The sequence below is a fragment of the Coturnix japonica genome, chromosome 3 (assembly GCF_054131305.1).
Source record: "Coturnix japonica strain WE chromosome 3, WE-NBRP24, whole genome shotgun sequence".
Classification (NCBI taxonomy): domain Eukaryota; kingdom Metazoa; phylum Chordata; class Aves; order Galliformes; family Phasianidae; genus Coturnix; species Coturnix japonica.
The window spans coordinates 39693153-39698360 of NC_140665.1; the positions used below are offsets into that span (position 1 = coordinate 39693153).

A 5208-nucleotide genomic window follows, 5' to 3' on the forward strand; every position below is an offset into this window, starting at 1 on the left:
ATTTTGCACCAGCCTGGCTAAGGAGTATGTGGGGCCACTGACAACCCTTCCGTGAGGCATTGATCTCCATGTCTTCCCAGGGCAGGAGCTGGAATATTGTCAGGAATATCCCAGTCTCTGGCTGGAGTTGCTCAGCCACAGCAGGTGGAATATTTGTCAACAAAGCAGTTTGTACAGGCTAAGTGTCCACCTTTGGGAAATCTCTGAAGAAGCAGTAGAAGTCAGTGGCTTGTTATAATGCTTTGTGGGATGGTGTGGATAATAACTAATGAATCCAAATATTGCAGACTTCAGGTGTCACCACCTGCACCTGGAACACAGTATGCAACCTATGGCGATTTGGTCCTGAAGCTTATCCTCTTTTCTCTTTCATGCTCTAGGTCCCAGTTTACCACCACAGCTCTGTGGAGAAGGGCATATCCCCATCCAGCTTGAACTGGAGTTGGTCTGCTACCGCGACTTGGACCCCTCACTGAGTATGTGCTATGTGCAGGCAGGCATGCAGCTCCAAAGTGCAGCCGTTCTGTCTGTCAGCCTCCTCCCTGGAAAAAGTAACAATAAATCATGGTTCTTCTCTGCTCCTTCAGTTCACAGCCAGATCTCATCAGTGGTTATCTGGGAGCAATGAGAGAGCTGGCAGAAGAGATGCTTCAATTTCCTGAAAGGTCAAGTAGCCTGGGCCCTCTTCCTTCTCTAATGGACTGCAAGTCAGGCTGTAGGAGCAATCATCTTTAAACTCTCTGTAACTTTGCAGTTCAAGAGGTTAGAAATTACTTTCTATTACTTTCTAGTCTATTTACTTTCAAGTCATGAAAAGGAGTTCCTTGAAAAGAACCATCAAGGTCCTGGGAACCTGAAAAGTAATTAGAGGAGCACAGTAACTGTCCATACAGAGATGGGCATGGCTGCACAGAGCTGATAGAATGAGAGCAGAGTTAGCTTGCAAGGGAATGGGGAGAAAAAGGGAGAAGGCTGGTAGCACTGAGATCTGCCCTGTTGTTAAATCTGTTCTTGACCTGGGTTGACTATTTCCATGACTGTTTTGTTCCAGAGCTCAAAGGAAACCTCATGCTGCTCTCCCTTGCTGATGGAAAACAGGAATGAATATTTAACTGGCAATGATGACGAATGAAGATTTCACATTAGAGATTTCCCATTCCCTCCTCCTCACCCTGCTGTGTTGCTCTCTCTGTGGGTCACCATCAGAGAAGGGGATACAACAAAGCCTGAGAAACCTTCCATGTCTAAAAGTAAGGTGCACCTTATATACCTGCCTGATCCATAGGTACCCAGCTGCACGCCTGAATGTTGGATATCTGTCCAGCAAGGGACTTCATCTCCCCTTCACTGTGCCACAAATCTTGGCACCACAGTAGTAGGTAGAGAGGGGAGTATGGGAAAAAGTTGGGCTGGTAGAGGAAAGTAAGGGAGTGGGAGCAGGGTTGTCTCTGCTTTCACTTCAGATATCTTAATTGAGGAAATACCAGACTAAATTCATGGACACAACCTCAAGAGGGAGGGAGTCAGAGAGAGGAAAATATTTAAGAAAATGCAGTTTGACTTCCTGGAAGATAAATATATATATTGATAGATATATCTATCTATCCACCTATTTATTTATCCTGAAATAACAACTTAGGACTTATCATTGTGAAGTACAAATGGCACCTAAGAAGTTACAGTAATTGAATTTATATTTTGAAGTAGATTCTTTCCACATCTCGGTCTGCTTTCAGTCATGTTTTTACATAACTAGAAATTTCAATAGCTTTGTATTAGTATGTTGAAGCAGATCTGGACTTGTTTCTCTACACCTCACAGACATATCCATACAAATCACATGAATACATGTAAAAACAAAAGCATACATGTAAAAGTGATACTGATAGGATAGAATGCATCTTTGACCAGTTCAGATGCAATTTGCTTGCTAATTCATTTCTAATGGGCCTGTTTCTTGCAATCAAAAACTCTGACTGCCTTCAAACAGCCACTGTCATCTTTTGCAGATCAACCTGTCACAATAGATGTTTCTGTCTCTCTTTTGATGTAAAGTACTCTTCCATTATGAATTGCAGGACAGGTGAAAATCATTCCCGGATTTGCAATAGGCTCAAGTTCTGAAACCACTGAAAACCTTCCATAACAAAACTGTGCCTATTTTAATGTTTTAGGTCAAGGTGATTTTTAAATCTTATTTTATAGCATGACACTATGAAAATTAGACACTATGAAATTAACAGAAAAAAATCATGTGAGGACACGGGGTGACCTCACTGCAGTACCTTAGAGGAGCCTACAAACAAAAGGGGAGTCAACTCTTTACAAGGGTAGATAATGGCAGGACAAGGGGAAATGGTTTTAAGTTGAAGGAGGGAAGATTTAGGTTGGATGTCAGGTGGAAATTCTTTACTATGAGAATGGTGAGGTGCTGGAACAGGCTGCCCAGAGAGGCTGTGGATGCCCTGTCTCTGGAGGTTCAAGGCCAGGTTGGATGGGGCCCTGGGCAGCCTGGTCTAATATTAGATATGGAGGTTGGCAGCCCTGCCTGCCTGTGGTAGGGAGGTTGGAGCTTGATGATCCTTGAGGTCCTTTCCAACCCAAGCCATTCTATGATTCTATTATACTTTGGAAAGTTTGCTCTTATTAGAAATCGGCATACTGGAGTTATTTATTTTCCTCTTGTTTATGAAGCTAGGCAAGTTAGATAATGTGATTTTCTAGATCTCTGAAAGTCATTAAAACCTTTAAAATTATAAAAATATTACAGTTATGAATAAAAACTGTGTTGAAATGTTTTTGCTTTTTTCTCAAAATCACCTTATGCTTCTGTGTCTGTCTATATCTGTCATCAAAAAATTGCACATAAACTAAATACGCATTTTTTCAATGTTTATTATTAGAAAATATCCTCAGTTAAGTAACTGCTCTTTTATCCTTCCCATATGTGGACATTTCATTCTGTCTCTGAGTACTTGAGAAATAAAAACTTGTGGCCTTCATTAAAATGTAAGGAATGTCCTCTGTAGATGTAGAGGAAGCTGGCTTGGAAGATGTTCAAGCACAGTTGTTTGGAGGGCAGATTTCAGCACGGGTCAGAGGTGAGTTTTTGATTACCTACCATCGCACTACGCCATGGTTGGCCTCCATCTTTTTCCTTGGTATTGTGTCCTGGAAGGCCCCTTTAGGAGAGCAGCTGCTTTCTGAATTATCCTTTCTGATGGCCAGTGTTGGTTTGTTCACCAGGTAAAACTAACAGAGGGCTCAATAATAAAAAATGGCATTTCACAGACAGCCATATGAGCACAGTACCCTAAATGCTGACATCTTCTCTACTATCAGCTGACCATCTTGCACACAAATTAGAAGGTAGATTAATTTATCAGCAGTTGTGATTAATGATGCCAGTAACAGGACCCCTAACTATTCATAAATCATGGCTCAGGTTCCCTCCTCCTCAGCCTGGCTTGTGCAGCTGCTTTAAAAATCATAATGTGTAATAACAAAGCATTAAACCATTGGGATTCCTTTCACTTGCTCTCGTTCTTCAGCCAGGCTGTGCTCCATTCACTGGTATAGCTATTGCACTAAGGGACACTGAGGGTTTGTGCACTGCAGAAACTAAATGCCCCTTTCTTCCCCTCCTGAATTCAGCTGGTATTCCTTAATCCCAGTGTTCCAGGTGCTCTGCATTGCAGAAAAGCGGCAGATTTTGCTGGCATTATGGAAAATAAAAAAAAAGTAATAAAAGAATAATTGGCAGCTTTGCAGTGTCCAAATTAAGAGAAAGCAAGAGAAGAAACCGAATACAGTAAGAAAAAAAAAACAAAAAAACAGGAAGAAATAAGCAGAAAAATGTTGTGCTGAATAGCATTTTCCCTTTTAGTTTAAATGGGATTTTCTTTTTAACATCTTCTAAGGACTTCTTCTGGGTATAATTCTCTCCAATAGCTCTACTAGTGATGTTGTGTTTTTACCATAATCTGTTAGTCAAGCATGAACCAGGATCTCTGTGGGTTCCCATTCCCAGCCTTTTTGAAGACTAAATAGTTCCATTCTCTCCCCTCATCTGCTGCTACAGGAAAAGAAAAGGAAAAAAAATGTAGGAAATTTGGATCCTTCTAATCCTGGCTTGGAAATCTTGCCTTGGGTGATGAATCCGGACTGTGTCATTCTAGCTGACATTTACATTTAGTGTAGTGAGAGTTAAATGCCAATATCTGGCATTGGTACACTGCAATTAGCAGTATCATTTGTTCTCATCTGAGTGGTCTGAGCTTTGTTTTGTTTTTGTGTGTGAAAGACTTGCTGAGATGGATTTCTACTGCAAGGTTAATAGGAAAAAAATCTACTTTTATCATGAAAATTGTTGTTCTGATGATAGCTATAAACCATAATGCATAAAAGATGTATCGTTCTACCAGTGCTGCAAAGTTACCCGAGGGCAACTCTGGAATTACTTATGCAGGGCTTTCAGGGTTGTTTGTAACTTCAAGTTCCTCTTAGGTACCAGTAAAGAAGAGCCAAAGGCTTGGTCTTGCTCTGAGTGCAGTATGGACAAGCTAGGGAAGTCAAGACAGCACTGGGTAGACACTGAGTCTGCCTTTCTGGAGCTTACTGCAGGATCAAGTCCAGTTTTGTTTCAGAGCTGCCAGTCTTGTTCCTGCTCATGTTGTTCAGCTGCTTAGAGCTGGAACTTGGGCAGGAATAAGGCATCATGCAGCCATGTTGCTCTGGCCCTGCTTTGAAGACTCTGCTGCCAAACTCCGCACAAAATAGCCACAGGAGGACTTTGAAAATGCTTTAAACAGGAGACATGGAGGGCTATTAAAACACAGGGCCAGATCCTGATCCTCCCACTGGGCAGGCACACGTCCCAGCCTAAGCTGTGTCGCCTGGCATGGCTCCACTCCGAGGAACAATGCTTGTGTCCAAGGCTGCTAGGCTGCCTGGGTGGCAGTGCGGGCATCCTGGGGGCTGCAGACAGCACACAGCTGAGAGGTCACTGAGGTCTCCAGGCTGTTGGCTGCAGGGCAGGCACTGGCTGATGTACAGTGTTGAAGGGGATGTGGGGCTGGCTTGCCAGGCACATGGGGGCAGGAGGGCTCTGCCTGCCCTGGCTTCCACTTGGATGGGTTTGGGATGAGTGCTCTGGCACAGGGTTCTGAGCTTGCCTGCACCTCTTTTATATCCTGAAGGTCCAGCAGC

At 43.0% G+C, this 5208-nt stretch overlaps 1 long non-coding RNA gene across 1 annotated transcript; it reads left to right on the forward strand.

Annotated features, from left to right (window-relative positions):
- Window positions 1-249: 249 nt before the first annotated feature.
- LOC146761374 (uncharacterized) lies at window positions 250-2798 on the forward strand. The gene is made up of 3 exons (XR_014944997.1): window positions 250-476; window positions 588-762; window positions 1052-2798. It is a non-coding gene; the product is annotated as an uncharacterized LOC146761374 (long non-coding RNA).
- The last annotated feature ends 2410 nt before the right edge of the window (window positions 2799-5208 follow it).